This window comes from Pteropus medius, unplaced genomic scaffold, assembly GCF_902729225.1.
Source record: "Pteropus medius unplaced genomic scaffold, Ma_sr-lr_union100, whole genome shotgun sequence".
In the NCBI taxonomy this organism is placed as follows: domain Eukaryota; kingdom Metazoa; phylum Chordata; class Mammalia; order Chiroptera; family Pteropodidae; genus Pteropus; species Pteropus medius.
Genome location: NW_024347788.1, coordinates 5794185 through 5814254, shown reverse-complemented (window position 1 = coordinate 5814254; position 20070 = coordinate 5794185).

The following is a 20070-nucleotide window of genomic DNA, read 5'->3' as shown; positions in this document are numbered from 1 at the left end:
TCTTTTCTTTCTAATGAGCAGAAAGGGTAACAGTCTTAAAAATGTAAAAGAGATCAGTCAAACTGAAGAGAGACACAGCTTCAAAGGTGAAAATATCCTTTCTTTAATGTCTTTCTAGATTTGGTGGCTATCATCTTGCTGATTCTGTAGAAGCAGTACTGTAATTAAATTCCTATATTTTAAGAAAGGATTTTTTTTTTTGCCTCCAAGAAAAGTTTGTTTGTTTATTTGTTTGTTTTGGTCGAAAAAAGAAAAAGAAAAAGAAAAAAGAAAAAACAACATGTGGTTATTTTAAAAATGAGAAATTATATTTCTGGATTTCTGTGTTTATATGCTGATTCCAGTGTTTCAATTTAATTCATTCTGTGTGTGTTTGTGTAGAATTGCCTATGTCTCAGATTTTGTGCTGTGTTCTGGGGTACAACAGTGAACAAATGGCCTTTATCCTTACCTTCAGGACACACACAAAGAAGGGAACTAAAACTTAATGCTAAAATACTATGACAGAAGGAATTGATATATGACTGAAGACTCTTCCTCAGACTTAGGGACTTCTTGGAAGTCACTAAACAGAGAACTCTAACCAGATGACGGTGGTGGCAACACTGACTGAATAAAGCTTTAGAGACAGGAGAGAATGTAGTATGATTAGAAAGTGGGGAGGAGGGGAAGGGGGGAAGGTAGGTGGGGTAAAAGGGGTCAAATAGGTGGTGTCAGAAAGAAATCTTACTATGGGCGCCGAACACACAATGCAATATATATATATGCCTTACTTTAAATTGAACACCTGAAACCTGGATTTTGTTAACCAATGTCACCACAATAAAAATTAATAATAAAAAAAAAGTTTATGAGTTTAATATTTACAGTGTACACTGTGAGATAAATATCAAAACATAACTTAGAGTTAAAACTGCATTAGAAGGTGATTTTCAGCCCTTAATGCTTAGTTCGAAAATGAAAGCTGAAAATTGATGAGTAGTTATGAAAACACAACAACAAAATAAATCCAAAGAAAACAAGTAAAGGGATCTAATAACATAAGGTATTAAAGTAACTGAAATAGAATGCAGTTGCAATGAAGAGGATCTTAGAAAAAGCTAATCGTATTGACACATCACCTGATCAGATGTTCAAGGAGAAGCAGAGAGATGTCAAAACAAGCAATCTTAGGAAGGAAAAAGGAGATCTAACTATAAATAACCACCAAATACTATCAAATTTATGTTGACCACTTGGAAAAACTGGATAATATCTTAGAATTATGTTATGAAACAAAACTGGATTAGGTAGAAGCAAATCTTCTGAATAGATTGTATGAATCAAAGCCATTGAGTCAATAGTGGAAAATTTCCCACAGTAAAATACCATATCCATATGGGCTGGTGGGCTCCCCAAACGTGAAAAACATAAATTCAACATGATAAAAATTTTTATAGTAGATAGAGATTTCTTTCTAAAACATTTTTTCCTTAGACTAGTACAAACTTGATGCCAAAACCAAGCAAAAATCACATAAAAAGGAACGTTACAAGCTAATTTATTCAGAAATACTAATCAAAATATTAATTAACCAAATCCAGCAACATATACTAAAAACAAATCTTGGCCAAGGTGGCTCAACACTATAATTGCAAAGATGTTTTGATATTAGAAAATTAGAAAAATGTATTGATGTCAATCATATTAACATATTTGAAAGAGCTACCCATAGGATTATCCCCATGAATAGAGGATAGATAATTTAAAGTGATCAAGATAATTTATGATAAATACTTAAAGCTAACTAAATAGAAAAGGAATTCCTCATCTCACTTTTGAAAGTATAGCATAATATAAGCGTATCCTATGTTCTATATATAGTATATATATATATACTATATGTGCTGTAGACTGTATTGCTATATGATACATAGTGTAAACATAGACCTGGAGCAGTACTGCCTTGGCTCAAGTATTATCTCTGCCATTTATTGGCCATGTGGCCTTAAGCCAACCACTGAATCTCAGCCTCCACTGCTTTATCGATGTAAAGGAGATAATAGTACCACAAACTACTTAATGGGTCATTTTGATATTAAAATCGGGTGTAAAGCAAGAGAGTCTGCTGTCCTTACCAGTTCAACATTTTAGTGGTGAGCCTGGTCCACACAATAATATTGAAATACTGACAATGGCTATGAGGGGTGGACAGAAATACAGTTCTTGGTATTGGTAGATGATGTGATTGCCTATGTGGAAAATCCAAGAGAATCTACAAAATTTCCAAACTAATAAAAAAGAAAAACTGAGCAAGTTTGCTGAATATAGAATTACCATTCTGAAACAGTTGTATTACTAGACACACAAAACAACTAGAAAACACCATTCAAAATCACTCATGATAGCAACTAAAACCACTTTTAAACAAATAAAAAACAAAAACTATCATAGAGAAAAAAAGCCAACAAATATATGCAAAACTGTGTGGAGAAAATTTTAAAATTTATTTAATGCTATAAAATTTGACTGTTAAATTGTGAAGTATACCATGTTCGTATATGATTTACCATGAAGCTTGACTTAACTAAACATAGAATGTGTGTGAATCTGTAGGCAAGACTGAAGAATATGAAAAAGATAGGACTGATGCTCCACAGTTATAAAGACATAGTAATTAAAACAGTGCTATATTAGTCTAGACAAATACAAATAAGCCAACAGCACAGAATAAAAAGCCTGAAGAAAGACTCACATGTAAGTGGAAACTTATTGTGTGATACTAAGTATGGAATACTAAGTGTGGGAATACTAAGTGTGAAAATAATCTGTAGAATTCTTAAACCATTAGGGAGTGAAACAATATATTTGCATTTCCATTTTTTTTTAACCAGATCCCCCAAATAATATGTGAAAGATAATCTGTCTGACAAATCACTATGTGAGAATGTTACAGATGAGGAGAAAACCTTTGCACTTCATATAAAAATGATAAGACTGTTGCAGAGAATACTAAGGGACCGCTACAAATCAATCCAAAAACGATGACCCAACAGAAAACTGGACAATGAGCGGGAAAGTACAGTCCACAAGAAAGGAAGCGTAAAGCTTAATAGACACACTAAAATGTCTAGCCATACTCATCATCAGGATAACACGAATTAAAGTAAATATCGTTATATGTCACTGCACACCTACTGAACTGGAAAAAGTTTAAAAAATATATAATACCACATTCGATGACGATATGAGGAAATAGGAACTTGAGAGAGTTTGAATATAGAAATTTGAAAAAAAAAGAAAAGAAAATGTAAAAAAAAAAAAAAGAAACGTGATAGTGAGTTGAATGTTCTTATACCCTAAAATTCAAAAATTCCACTTCTAGCTCTCTGCATAGAGAAACTCTTCCAAATATGTAAAAAGAATGGTATTATAATAATAGTTTTTAACAGCAAAAATGTAGACAACTTCTCTGTTCCTCAAAAGGGAGTTAAATATTCAAAAATTTGGTTTGGTTATACAGTGGAATAATATATAGCAGGTAAAAGAATGAATTAGATCCAAGTTGTCATGGTGAGAATAAATAATATGCAGAATACTATTAAACTAAAAATTTAAAACACGATATTTATGTTGTTTATAGACAAATGTACATTTAGTAAAATTATCAAAGTGTACATTAAAATCTTAACTACTAACTATGGATGAATGATTATAGAAGAGCTTGAGAGGCAAAGGATGAGAGAGTAGGTCTTAAACTGTAAAGTTTTATTTATTCTCAAAATATTGACCTGAAAGAAAAATGATAAAATATTAACATCTACAGTTAGGTAATGAGAACTTGTTTGGATGTTTGCAATATTTCATATTGTTTTAAAAATTATAAATTTTTGTAAAGCCTAGGTCAGAAAAAGAATTATAGTTTTGACAGTTTCTAAAATATAGAAAAGAAGTCATACTGGTTTTTTTCTGTTTCTTTTTGGTTTCGTTTTTTCTAAAACTGTCTATGAATCAGAATCGGTTATTAGGTAATTTATAATCCTCATTAAATTAAATCACTAGTGATTACTTTCTACAATGCCCAACATATTAAGTGCCTGCACAAATTAATATTCTACAAATATTTTGGATTATAATTTTGGTGATTCTGATTGTAATACTCACAGATTGATATCTCAAAATTATTATTTATTTCTTTGGCAGTGTAGGGTTTGACCATAGATAACCCGTTCTCAAATAAAATGATATAAAGTCTGAGTCAGATACCTTTCAAATTCCTAATAAGTGTGAGTTGCATGAGCTGGCTGCATGAGTATGGAGACTCAAGCGCCTTGCTGGTAGCTCAGCATATAGACGACCTTTAGTGCTGCAGAGGACTCTGTCCGGGTTCTTATGACGACGGCTATTTGGGAAGTCTCTGGCTGTGTTTCCCTAGGCTCGTCTTTGATATGTGCACATGGTTAAAAGTGAAAGGCAAGTTATTACTTTCCCGTCTCTTATATAAACTCCCCAGATTTTGACTTATTTTCCTTCTCTATCACTCAAAAGAATCAATATCAATTTCAATGTTATAACTGCAAGAGAGAACTAAGAAAATCACAGCTCAATTATTCCTTTCACCTGCCTCTCCAGTACATTTTCTGGAATGACAGTCAACTCAAAGATCTATTTTAAAAGTTAACATTTCTCCTCTTTTAAATGCTCATGAACTGTGTATAGAAACTTTTTTCCCATAATAGAATTTGCAGTGATGTAAAGGATGGAGAAGGTTTTCAGAATAACTGGATTTCAACAAGGCAACAAATGTGGACAGTTCATTAGGGAAGTTGATTACAGTGGTAAATGCCGTACATTCTGGAAATGGCAGCCTATTCATTAATTTACCCAAATAGTGTATCTGTGGATCAAAGATTTATTAAAGAAATGACTGAGACACGGGTGTTCTTGAAAACATAATTTTCTGTATGTTACGAGAGCATTTTGTAAAATAGCACAAAGGACAAGAATTTGGTGACTGCAAGTGTACAGACTATGCTGCCAATGAAAATCAATCATGAGAGAACATAATATTTATAAAAACTTGTAATAACAAAGATGCTTCTGCAGCAACTGCCCTGTGATAATGAAGTGAGCAGGTTATTAGGGATGACATAATGAATGCCTTGTTTCCAATCAGTTTGTATAAACAAACAATGATGGATCCGTCATCCAAAATTAGCAAAAAAAAAAAAAAGACCAATGGTGATTTAATTAAAATAGAGTAGATAAATGCATTAATAAATGAATGCCATGCATAAAATAATTTGAAGCAGAATTCATATATAAAGCCAGTACTACTTCTCAAGGTAATAAATTGGAACCATAGTTTTCTTTCAGTTATTACTATTACAGATTTCACATTTAAGTTTGGAAACAATGAGTGTATTATAAGAACAGTTTTAGCTTGGATGAACAGTGGCACAAACATGCAGCAGACTGTATTTTAGAGATTTTTTAACATATTTTATGTGACTTATGTAAAAGTATTCATTGGTTTTCTAATGATCAGACTGTCACTAAACTATGATGATACATTTTGGAAAAATAATATGATTATTAGATCATGAGTTTTCATACACATGTTATAGAACTGATTATTGATGCATAACTTTGAATTCTAAATAGTTAGAATTTCAGCATTTCAACTATTTCTATATCATTTTGGGGATATTTGCACTTTATCTTTTATTGGAATTTCTTTTTCAAAAGTACGGTACACATAGCTCTAGGATTTTAGAATGTGATGTAAATTTCAGTCTTCAAAAGCAATTTAAAAATTGTATGAAGCATAAAATTATTTTAAAGATCTTTATTTTGGTAGGATTTTTTTTTTTTAAGTTTTGAACCAGATTTATTGTTTAGGCTGTTAACAAGTTCCCAATATCTGATCATAAAACATTTTTACATGCATATGTAATGTTTTCAATAACAATTTAACATAAGGCTAAAACAATCTTTTATCTTAATAAAGTTGTGTTCTCACTAAATTCTGCATTATTGATAATGTCAAGCTGTGAATAATCATAAATATGGGATTCTAAACAAAAATATGAGGGCCAAATTTGATTCATATAGTTAGAATTTGGTCTGCATATAGGGTAATTTTGAACAGGGAACACATTGGATGTTTTTAGAAGGTTGATTTTTATCTTTAAACAATTTGAAAGTTCATATATGAATGCTTTTGTCCTTATTTAGTTGGTGGTGGTTTCTGTGTTGCCTTTGCTAAGATTTAAGATACAATTAAAAAAAAAAAACATAAATAGAGGAAACTGGGAAGCACCTTTGCTTAAAATGATCACCAGCAGGCAAGCTCAGTCTCAGCGAACTGCCTGACCGCGACGGAGAGACTCTTCCCTTTGAAGTTGATGCTTGCTCTTTGCAGATATTCAGAGAATGAGAAGAACGAAATCTGGTCTGAGAACTGGAAGATAAATGACTAGCTAAAAGGAATAGCTTTTATTAAGTTGGTATACATAAAAGAAGATAGAGCTTCTAGGCTTGGATGAAATTACATTTCAAAGGGATGGAGAGATATATAGATAAGAAGACCCAAAGAAGTAGAGTTTGTGTAGAGTACTGGGTGTGAGAAAGTCAGTTTCCACTTCCAGTTCAGACGCTGATTTTTTTTCATTTCACTTCCCTTTCTTTGAGCTGCATATTGCTCTTTGGATCTCAGGATCCTACTACATCGACTGTCATATCCCATCTCTTCTTTTCTCCAGTAGAACATTCATCATTATGTTTTGCCCTAATTCTGTAGTCTTGGCTTGTACCTTTATTTATTTTTTTAATGCATTCATTTTCAGTCTATTTTTCTCTCTGTCTTTGGAATTTGTTTTCTTTGCTTTTTATCATCTGTATTGATTTGGAATGTAAATATTTAAAAATTTTAACAATATGTACCAGTGTAACGAACATTTAATATAATGACCTTACAATGAGACATCTCTATGTATGTGTGTGTGTGTGTGCATATACATATATATGTATACATATATACATGTATATATGTATATGTACATACATATATGCCCATCTTTACATTAATGACATATATGTCAATCAATACATTGATCAGTAGATGGATAGATGCATACTTGTGTGTGTATATATAAGCTTAATCAGTTAGAAGTAAGTTGCAGACATCATGGTATTTTGCCCATAAATATTTTGAGAAACTTTATGAGAGTGTGGCATCTTCTGATATAAATATAATATCATTACCAACCTAATAAAGTTAGAATTGATTTATTATTATCTAATACACCGCACGTTCCTTCTGTCTTCTGTATCTATCAACATCTTTCTGATCACTTGAAACTCTTTTGTGCTTTTCCTTTTTATTCTAAGAATTCTTTGCAAAAATATCCAGTGTATCTTGTTTCAGTATTATTCAGTAGTATTTCTGTTCTTTGATTGCCTCCAGTGGATAATTTAAGTATGCCTTTGAAGCATAGTCATTGCTTATTATTCTGTTTCCCCATCTCACTTCAGTAGTATTTAGTCTTACATATTCTGTTTTTCCATCTCATCTTAGTAGCATTTAGTATCATCCTGATCTGTTCTTATGTTTTCTGTTCTTTTTTCCTTATGGCCATATTACGTCAAATAGATTATATTCAAATAATATTATGGACTTCTTATGCCTATATTTCATTATGATTTTGAGATGCATTTTTTTAATCTTTTATGTATGCAAGATGTTTACTTTTGCTATAGGATGAATTAGATTTTCCCCAGTTATACTTACTTTAAAAAGAATGGATGTATTTATACCCAACACATATTTGTCGATTGGCCTTGTTCATTCAATATCCACTTACTTAATAATTGACTTTTCTGGTTTGGGTCTGGAAGAGAGACTGAAATTCACAGTTGTTATTTCAATAGTTGGTGTCTAGAAAGAATTTTTCTAGCATGTTTCTGATAGACTGACTTGGAAACTTATTGCCTGGTTCTATGATACTCAGAGTTAATGTAATTTATGTAAAAATAAATTTCCAAATATTACTGACCACAATCTCCTCCAGAATTTTGCTTAAGGGCATTGTACCTCCCAGAATGCAATGTGTTAAATCATCCTTTCTGACTCTATTGTCTTCCCACTGTTGAGTTCTGGGAGACCAAAAATAAACGATGCATAAAGACACATGGAGGCAAGGTTATTATCCTGGCCCCTTGCTACAGGCAGTGCACTACCATGTGATGTCATGCAGGATAGGATGTGATGCGCTGCGTTGGAATGTGATGGGACACAATGTGAAGCAACTCAGCACACACACTACAACACAATACCCAGGAAATTGAGGGACACGTGTCTAGTTTTCTGACTGGTACTACTCTTGGTTTCTGAGTCTTGGGCAGAGGAAGAGTATGCGATAGAGAAGTACTTTCCTAATTTTCTTTTATGATATAAACATGAGTAAAATTTTTATTGCTTTTCTTAATCAAATTCCAATGAATCCAGTAATTTGGTAATTTTATTTTTTGTCAATATTTCAAGTTGCATCATTTTCAGCATTTTTACAGATATTTATGGAGAGGAGGAGAAATGTGCATTATCAGAAAATAGCCAAAGCTATGTTAAATTAAAAATTTAGAGCAACTTTTGGAACCGATCATTTTGACTATCAAGCTCAAGCAATTTACATTTTCCCACATTCTCATTCTTTCAAAAAGATTATTTCCTCAGTATCTCTTAGGCGGTGAGATATTTTACAAACGATCTCATTTAATTGTCACAGTAATGTTGCAGGATAGGTGTTATTATTGTTTTCATTATTACAGAGTAGAAAACTGGGCCTCAGGAAGTATTTTATTTCTTCCAAATTCATAATGGAAACAGATCTAAACCTAAAATCCTTGCTATGTCCTCTATAGTAATATTTCAAGGAGAAGAGAATTTTATTTGGTGTAATAGTAATTTCTCATAATGCACATAGGTAACAAATATTGTGAAATTATTATCAGAGGAGATAATGTTGGGAAAATTAGACTTACCTATTTTCTGCAATATAGTTAGTTGGAAAAGATTAATGATCTGAAAATATTGGTAATTATTTGATAAGTTGAATTTTCCTAAAGAAATCTAAATGCCCAGACATCATCAGACTACTATATCTAGCTATATGCAAATTGAATGCACAGCAAAAAAAGTTGTTTGTTTCTAGACATCTAGATTCTTCTAATTCTTTGAAATGTTTCTTTCTGAGCAAATTATCACTATAACATTTAATCAACTATTGAATCCTCTCCCTAGAAAATGCTTTAGTAAAAATTTGCTTTGGACTGTCCAAACCAAAAATGAGTGTACTTATAATGCTTCATGGAAATGTAATGGAAATGGTATGGTCTTTTCAATAAAAGGTGGTGAGTTAACTGAATATTTATATACAAAAAAAAAGATGTTCACGATAGCACTGTCAGTAAGATCCTAAAATTAGAAATTACCAAAAGTCCATTAACAATAGCAAGTATAAATAAATAGTGATATATTCACACAGTAGAATACTATACAGCAATGAGAATTAATAGTTACATTTAACATGCAAAAACATGGATAGATCTCACAAACATAATATTAAACCAGAGAACTTAGAAATAAGAAATAAAAGAATGCATGATTTATATCAAGCACAAAAGATGCAGCACTGATCTGTGGTGTTCGGGGTCAGGAAGGTAATTCTGATTTAGGAGTAGGGGACGCAAGCAAGTGGAAAGGGGCACGAGGTGAATAATGGTTAATTTTGGATAATGGTTTTAATCTGGTTACACAGTTTTGCACAGTTTAGGAAATTCCGTCGAGGAGTACATTTATAATATGTGCACTTTTCCGTATCTATGTAATACTTCAATGAAAACCTCTAACAACCTTTAATCTGAGAGTTGACTGGGAGTTAACATTTCAATTTTTCACAGGTAAGAAAATGCAAACTACTTTGTTATGTACCTGATAGATTTATAGCACTGCGTGACGTGTATTACTGCATTTGGTGGCCAGTGTGATGCTGCTACATGGAAGATCATGAGAGAATCCTAGATGTGCCAGAGACTGTGGAATCCTCTAATTCAGACTCGTGGTTTTGAGGCAGCTATTTATCATTGTTGAATAATGTCCATTAAATGGCAGTCAGAGGTCACACAGCTTACACAGTTCTGGATGGGGATAGTATGTCAACCAATCTGAGTCATCAAGGCACTGAACTTCATAGTAGAATCATGCATCTGGCTGATTCTGTTTGTTTCAATGTAGAAACCTTATTTAAATCTAGTCCCAGTGCTATATGTAGTCCAGTGCCATTGAGGAGTTAACTTCTTAAATTAATGGGGGGAGTCTCCAAAAATTTATGATATCCTGATGAGCAGAACAAAGATACCTACACCTAAAATCACTATCGTGTCAATATAGTATGATATGCATTGAAGACTTTCTAAGCATTATTACTCTGAAACTTAGCTGAAGGTCATTAACAAAAGAAATGATAATATTACACTCTCTATTCAGTTAAATTTCTCATCTTCTGGGAATAATTTCTAGAATACATAGTGGAAATAGCAAAATGAAAATAATAGCAGCCAGAAACTAGAAACCAGAGTTTAAGCCTAATTTAATCAGTAGCTAGTTGTGTGATCATGGGCAGTTGTTAAAACAGAGAGCATAGTTTTTCTTCTGGTTAATTGAAGGGATTGAATTTGATGATCATTAATTTACCTTCTAAACTTCATGATTATGTAGTTTTTATCATACCACTAGCTTTTAAGTAACTTTAAACATATTTCAGGCTTGCTTTTCTGAAAGTCTATATCTCTATTTCCATTATCATTTCTTTTACTTTATCTGGACCAAAATTTATCTTTACTTAAACCTGAAATTCAGTTAAATTTATTTAATGTTAAGTATGGGAAATATAAATAGAAAAGTAGTAATTTTGCAACTAATTTAAGTACCTCTAATGATCAGCAATTATCAGAAGTAAAAGGCTGTGAGTAATACTTTATAAGCCCAGTTAGTTACCAGAATCTTTCCTTGTGCTTGATAAAATTGAATACAAAGAAGACATTTATAAATACTCTCAAAATTAACCACATAAGCATAGTTATAAAAATGTCAATTCAAGCTCTGGCTAATGTTAAGAATAAGCTGAATATGAAGCAGAATTCAAATAGTAGTAACACTCAGTTCCTGAAGAATTTATCACATATGCCCTACTTTAAAATTATATGTGCCTAACATGTTTAGTTTTCAAATACCTTTTCTTAAATCAGCTCTCTAGAAGTTTTTTTAGAAGAGATTGAAGTTGTGCTAAAAACACTATTTTGTCAGCATATTTATTTTGCTTTGTTTAAGGTTAAACTTAGAAGAAATACCTTGTTAGATAAATTTAGAAAATAATCAAGTGTACAACATAAGATAAACAATAGAAAACTGTGAGGAATGAAAATTAACAGAATATGAAAAAGTTTAAACCTTTTGAACTTCTTTGGTTTTTGAAAGATTCAGCTGATAAATGAAGAAGCTAACAGAAAGTCTTTCATTTTTAGAAACCAGATGGAATTGAAGAGTTAGAATACACAAGAATGAGAACTTTCACAGATAGTACTTTCTCCTAATTAAAAAAAATAAATAAATTAAAAACCCTATTCTAAGAGAAGATCTATATGTGTGTAATTCACAAATGTAAATCCATTTAAATACATTTAAAATGATGAAACATTGATAAGGAAAATAGATGTAAATGTCTGACACCAAGAAAAGTAAATTTTTGGAGTGGAGATAAATCATTATACGGCAAGCCTGGACTGGAGAATTTATTGACTTCTTTTATAATATTAGCACAAAAGAATAAGATCATGGAACACTGAAAAAAGTCAGTTAAAAGAGTACAAGCATCTCTGCTCGTCAGTCTTGCCTAAGAGTTTTCAAAAGCACCTCCATTCTGCTTGGGAAGAAGAGCTGAGGAAATGGATAATTTCTGCTCCACTGAAAACCGGAAGCCATTGTTATCAACATAAAGATGCAGGGATGTGGACTCCAGGGCTGGAAACTGGGTTTGGCTATTCCAGGAAAGGGCTTGAAGGAAAAATATCTCCATGCAAATGCAGTGGAGATAACCTGGTCCAAATGAACTAATAATCCAGTTGCTGTGCAGGAAGTTCTTAAAAGCAAACTTATCTAGACCAGGTGCTGCACAAAGTAAGGCCAGCAAGTTCTTTAGGAATATACGATAGTGTTGTTAATTGACTGGTTCGACTTCTTCAAATCAATTTCTTTCATAATTTTTGCAAAGTAATTTTAAAACCCCATGAGTTCGAAGGTTATGTTTTTGAATGCAGCAGCTAAATTTTTCTAGCTCATGAGTAGATTGTAAAATACCCAAAGCAACAAATGAATATAGGTAATTGAGATAATAAGAATTTATTTGAGAACTCAAATGATTTAAAGATGCTAGATTTGTAATGTATTTTCATGTGAAGCTATCAAAAATACATTTTTTCAGTCACTTTGCCCTTTTAAAATATACATGCATTTCAAATAAGATTCAAGCAAACCTTATGATTCATTGCATTTTATTCATCAACATATTGCTTTTTAAGAGTTCTTTGATGTTTGAGAATCTCGTGTGTCTTTTGGATAAGCCTTCTTAAGCCTTTTTCCCTCAAGTCAAAAAGTTATACTTCACTAACTAAAGAAATATCCAAGGACTAAAAATTTGCTTTGCAACAGAGAACCAAGAATGTTCCAAAGAATTGCCAACACACATCTCCTTTATCTACAAACCAGATAGAAGTCAGGGAGCAAATACTTGACAACTGATCAGTGTATCGGAAAATAATCAACAGCAGAGACAGAATGTAGAAATTGTATTGCAAGGCTAGAGGAAAAATAAAAACACTGCTTCAAAAGTAAGGGTATTGACAGGACGCATAATGAAAGTGCATTCTGAACGGAATGTGTCCAGTGCAAAAGAAGGCAAAGGAAAAATAAAATGTGTTTTATGTCTTGGATTTAAATTTACTCTAGAGAAAAACAAAGATAAATTTTTGTACCCCAAAATGATCTTTGGATCTGAATATTTTAGAAAGAAGTTGAAAAAAAACCCCAGTATATATATTTTTTCATTACATTGATGTTTACCACATTTCCCACTAGCAAAATGATCATTAGCCAAGTCAGTTTCACTCTGAGTAGTACTTACCTTTGACAATGCTAAGGAAAATGTTTATTCCTCAATAAAAGATTCTTATCACATTTTTATACCAAGTGTATAAACTAGAAGATTTAATTTCAGAATAACAGAAGTCATCAGATATGTTCCATGAAAATTGTGGACAGTCACAGCACAATGTAGCAAAAAGTCAGATAGATTTTATGTCAGGAATTCATAGTATAAAATCCTGGATGTATTTAATCATTTTGGATTTCAGTTTCCTTATTTGTAGGCTGAGTAACTAAATTACACTAAAGAATAAATGGAACAATGTATGTAAAGGGCCTGGTACTGTGAGAACTGTGTTGGTTCTCAGTAGAAGACAGGTGTTACAAAGGATCCTTTAGGCAACTTGAAGGTAGATTTCAAACTAGAGAAAACAGAAAAGATGATCTTCTCAATGTAGGTGGCAGATCTGAGAAGGAAAAACCACCAAGACTTCCCTTTGTAAATACACGGTTTGTGGACTGAATGAATCTGTGTCATTCCCTTCATTTAACAAACATGCGAATGAAGGCCTGGTGTGGTGTGGTTACACTCACAACCAGTTACGGCCCCCACTGCAACCTGCTGTTCAGTGGCACTTCCGCTGTTTCTCCTTCTCTGTTCAATTTAGTTCAATATGTATTTATTGCCGGATAGTAAAAGTTTCAAAAGCAAGGAGTATATGATCCGTTACTATATTAGGCACTCACATAAAAGGTCACAGTACAGAAGGTTAGTACTTTCAATAAAATTTTAAAGAAATTCCTGGGCCGTGAAATAGGAACTCCAAAGCTGTCATTTTGGGAGGGAGGGTATTGGAATGGTTCAGATGAGAATGATGGGGAGATGAGTTGTAGCCTTAAAGAATGTGCATAAGCCAAACAAGAGGAAGTATCGGTGGTCCAAAAGAGAGGCCCACAGGCATAAAGGAGTTAGATAGTTGGGGGCCCGCTAGAACTTGATGTATCTCGGTAACTGATTAGAAATATAAATGGACTACACTGATAACGGTAGATGTACTAACAGGACAGAAAAGCCTAGAAGAAATGAAGCAGGGTGGCTTAACTTCCTGCAGTGCCATAGAGTTATCCAAAAGGAAATTTCAGTTTTCAAACACAGAATAGTGTTGCTCAGATGACCCGTGTGCCGGTCCCTTATCGTTACGGTGAATCGAAGCGGGGACTCTGCCTTGAGAAACTGCCTGATTGAGGCATTTAGAGGGAAGACAAAGACTTGAAATACTGAGTGATGGGGTTGGACAGAGTCTGCTATCAAAATATTGCATGGGGTGGGGTGGGAGATTAAGACAGTATATGGAAACCCTTTCATTTCTGAGGACTGCGGATCCCTCATTCAGAAAAAAAAAGAAAAAGACTGAATTAAATCTGTATTCCCAATATTTTTGATACAATATGATCTTGTTAATAATATATAAACTAGTAGATCTAATTAGTGCTCTTGTTATTTTGGAGCACAAAAATGGTACACACTGTACTGTTGACATTTAATTAATTATAAATTAAAAAGTGTGAGTTGTCACCATATTAGTTTCTTAGGGTTGCCATATCAAATTACCAGAAACTTAGTGGCTTAAAATAACAGAATTTATTCTCTCGCAGCTGTAGCGATCGAAAGTCCGAAATCACGTTGTCGACAGGAAGGCGCCCCCTCCAAAAGAGACTCCTGCCTTTTCTCTCCCAGCGTCTGGTAGCTCTAACGACCTCGACTCGGGGTGCATAGCTCGTCTCTGCATCCGTTTTTATAGAGCCTTCTCCTCTCATAAGGGCACTAGTCGTTGGATTTAGGGCCCTCCCTGAAACAGCATGATTTCAAGATCATTGTCTTAATTACCTCTGCAAAGACCTTTATTCCAAATAAGGCTACATTCTGAGGTTCTAGGTAGACATTTTTTTTGAGGACCACTGTTCAGCCCACTATAATCACCAATGAATTATTGAGTGATGTGTATATTTTAGCTTCTTGTTATGAAAGAATAGCTTTGTATCAGACCATCTCTCCAGCTAAGAACTTTGAAACCGGGATGAAATACAAAACAAAACAAAACAAAACAAAACAAACAAACAAAAAAAACAACTCTAAGAGCAGGCTGAAAATGCCTCTGGTAGGCAGAACTTCAAGGAGGCCAAGTTATAGGCAGAAACAATGTGAGAGGAGCCAGACACCTGCCTTTTGTTTATTCATAAACAACACAGGCTAAAATTCCAGTCAGAAAGTCATGGCTTAGAGCTTTCGATATGGGGTTGGAGAGACAGTATAGTGTGACCAAGGCACTCAGGATTTTAGTGACCAACTTTAGGGAGAAAAGGAAGCAACAGAGAAGTTAGCTTTTTGGCAGTCTTTATGCAAAATATTTGCAATTTCATATATTCTGCCATATTATAGGAAATAAGAGCAAAGAAACCATTGGTGAAGAGGTCGAGAAGGTAAGTGGAGATGTGATGATCTACTAGTGCTGGGAAGACAAAAACAAAACAAAACAAAACAAAACAAAAACAATGGAGCTCAGAGTCCACCCATAAAGAGAAATCCTGGTAAATATTCCAGATATTTAATGAGATCCCTGAAGGGCCACATCCTAGAAATATGATCAAGTGAAAAATAGGCCATATCTATAAAAATGGAAATCAGCTTTAAATTACTTTAATTCATGATTGGATCAAGGTGATATTCTTGTGCTTTTGTTGTTTCCTAGAAGAAAATTAAATCCCATCTGGAGCAAGATAATACCACACTATACCTGCAGAACTGTTCATTTACAGTTTCTGGCAGTCAATAAAAATGAGCAGATATGCCAGGAGACAGCACCAAATCAAGAAAAAAACAAGTCATGCCTGAGTAACAGACCCATTGATAATCAACTTATTAGAGTTATCCAAAAAGGACAGTAAAGTAACTGTGATGAATATGTTTCCAAAAATCGACGACAATATGGAGAGTTTCAGTAGAGAACTTGTATTTGCGAAAACAAATCTAATGGACATTTTAGATCTGAAAAATACAATATTGAAATTAAGAAATCAGTGGATGGATTAAGTAGTGAATTAGACGCAGCAGCAGAGAAGATTGGTGAAATAAAAAATAGGCTAGTAGAAAATACCCCAATAAACAGAGTGCTTAAAAAAGATAATCTGATTTATGTTTCTAAATTGCTTTATTGAATTATAATTTATATATTAATAAATTTTCCCATTTTAAGTGTACAATAAACTATAACATAATACAATAATAATATAAAATACATATAAATATATACAGATACAATAAAATATATTTTAAGGTGAGTTTAAGCATCATTTCATGTGCTCATTGCCATATTGGTGTTTAAGTCTTTTGCCCTCTTATTAGGTGTTAGACTTATAAATGAGTTATAAAAATTCTTTATATATTTAATATACAGTTTCTTTATTAGATGTATGTTTGCAGATGATTTCTTTCTTCAAGTCTGTGTTTTGTCTTTCATTTTCTTAGTAATGTCTTCCAAAAAATGTTTTAATTTTGATGAAGTCCAACTTATCAGTGTTTTTCTCCTTTTATTTTTAATGGGTTAAAAATAAGAAATCTTTTTCTAACATATGGTAACATAGATTTTTTAATTTATTTTTTTTAGACTCTTTAAGTTCTTATGTTTATACCTGCCTTTTATTTGTAATCTTTTGTTAGTGTTCTGTTTGGTTCTAAATAACCCCATAAAAATGGTTTTAAGCTGTAGGAACTGTTTTGCACATAATATATTAGGTTTGGATAGGTTTTACCCCATTAATCAAAATCCAAGTTAGAAGCAACTCATTAATACCCTTTAATGAGATTTTTAATATTGGTGCTATCTTGATATGATATATTCAGTTTTTGAACAAGCATTTATAAATTAAATATCCAGTGTGTGTCTTTATAAAATAATTTTCTATATTTACTATAATTTTCATTTTTGATAGTTAAAGTGTTACTTTTCCTTCCTTTAGTAACTCTATTAATAGATTACATTTTTATTAAACCACATATATCAATTTATAATAAAGCACAAGTATAAAAAGCAAAAATGAATAGGTAGTACTACATGAAACTAAAAAGCTCCTGCACAAAATAAATAATCAATACAATGAAAGAGCAACCTCTGAATGAGAGAAAATATCTTCAAATTATATATATATATATATATATATATATATATATATATATATATATATATATATAGTGGTTAATATTCAAAATATATAAGGGGCTCATATAACTCAATAGCAAAACAGAAAAAAAAAAAACCCTAAAAATCAAATGATTAAAAAGTGGGCAGAGGCATAGAATAGACATTTTTCTAAAGAAGACATACAGAATCATTTTGCAGTATATAAGTGTATCAAATCAACATGTTATACACCTTCAGCTTACACAACGTTAAATATCAATTATATCTCAGTAAAGCTGGGGGAAAAAAAAGGTGGTTGCATCCAATCCAGGAATTTTCTGTTTACACAAATGTGTCATAGATGATGCCACTCCATATGACTTATACTATTTCCCTTGCTTACATACATTTCAGTACTCTGTAACGGCAGAGCTCCATGATACATAAACACATTTAACTTACTTAAATTCAAAGACACATGTTTAGAGAAAAGCAAATCCTTCCTTCCCGAGTGGACCACACAGGCACCACATAAACCACAGACGACAGCATAAGAGACCTTTGGAGTTTGTGTCTTTTCTTTCTGTTTGGTAAGGTGAGTGTCGGATCCAAGTAATGGATGCAATCGAGTCTGATGCAGAAAATGTTAATTGGCCAAATCCAATGGAGAAAATATGAGTAACTTTAACATATTCCTGAAAATTAATAAGGAGATGAAATATATTATTTAGCTGGCTATGAAATTCTGATGCTTTTATTTGCAGAATTATTTATAAAGAAACAATACGTAATGAAAAACTAAAAGAACTGGTCTATAAAAAAGAGTTAAAAGAGTAGTCCACAGAAAAAAATGACAACAAAGAGCAGAGAAAGCCATAATTTTACTCAGATTTTCCTAGCCACAAAACCTTTGTGTGTTTAGATTTCTGAATGTAGTTTCTCTCTGAGATTATTTACCCTACATTACTATTTGCATTAGAAGTTCATAACCCCCTAGTATTTTGCGGGATTATATACGCAAAAAGTATAGTGTACTCTGTGAGTGAGGATAAAAGTTTCCTCAGGGGTGATGTTGTTTATGGATAAATTTTCATTATGTGCTGAGCTTAGAAATCCCTGTATTCTGGAGTCCATTATACTGTTTAATGATTGGCCCAAATGCTACTTCCTTTTTGAAAAAAAAAATTTTTTTTGCTTTTTAAAAAATCCACTCAGGATAAGATTCCATCAGAGTTTGTTGGCGATTCGATCAACCACCAGAGCTTTTATCTCTTTGTTCTCTAGTGAGGTGTTTGATTAGATTGTGAGGTTCCAGTGGCTGGCATTGACTCTTTGTTGGTTCCACTAGGCTTACAGCTCTATGGCTGAAGCATATTATATGTTAAAGACATTTGCAGTGAATAAATTGTTAAAGTCTATTTTTCAAAAGGCAATATGATTATTCTCATATAATTATGAAATAAATATGTCACAAATTTAATTCAGGTTATTTTAATCAAAGATCAGTAAGATATTAAAACCAGTTCAGAGCTTTTGAGAGGCAAGACGTGTGTGTGTGTGTGTGTGTGTGTGTATGTGTGTGTTTGTGTGTGTGTACCATTTAATCAGAAAAGTTAGGAATGTTCTGGCATAGATACAAAACAGGTGACTGTCTTACAGTGTAAAAAACTGTAATCTTTGAGATACTTGTTCCATGGAGCAGAAATTATTTGCTTCTTTTCTGGACAAAAGTCTGTAATTTAACACATCATCACTCTGTCTAAGGGCCTGAATCAGTAGTAAATAGTGATTCTGTCTCAGTACATCACTATGGATAATGTGTAGGTGACTTTCACTCCAGAATGCTGTTGAAAAGATATGCTTCCTCTAAGCTGCAAGATAGTTGCCCACTGTCTGTGGCGGGTGGCCAGTGTGACCAAGCCGTTGGACAGCGAAGGAGATGCTAGAAAAAGTGAGTAGGCCCAGACAGTGATCTAGGTTTCCTATTAATCTGAAAGGCTACTTCCTGTGTGCTTCCAACTCAATAACATTCTAGAAAAGGCAAAACTATGGATACAGTAAACATTTTGGTGGTTGCCAGAGGTCAGGGGGTAAGAAAGATGTAATAGGCAGAGCACAGAGGATTTCTGGGGCAGGAAAAATACTCAGCATGGCCATGGTGGATACGTGTCATTACGCATTTGACCCAACTCACAGGATGTACAACACCCAGAGCGAACCCTAATGTAAACTGCTTCGGGTGGTGATGATGGGTCTGAATAGAGTCCTCGGTCATGATAAATGAGCCCCTTTGGTGAGGGAGACCGGTAATGGGAGGCTGTGCGTGTGGTAGTCAGGGCTATGTGAGAACACTCTGCACTCCCTGCCCAATTTTGCCGTGAACCTGAATACACTCCCAAAAGTAAAGCCTACTGAAAACTAAATAAATATATAATTTCTGTTAAGAAAAGATGTTTCCCACTTTTTTGCGTTATTGCCAAATTTTGTCTAATTTTTCATGAGAGTGAATTAGTATGTTCTTCCTAATGATATCTATTAATTGAATATAGGGACATTTCTGCTAAGGGGTTTACCACGTAGGTGCCCATCCTATTAACCTAAGAATTCCATTATACAAAACGACCAATTTTAGTACTATTGCCAGATAATTGAGGTTTCACTGTAATGGTGTAGTGGTTTTGTTTTCTCACCATTGTTTTAAATATGCCTTGTAAC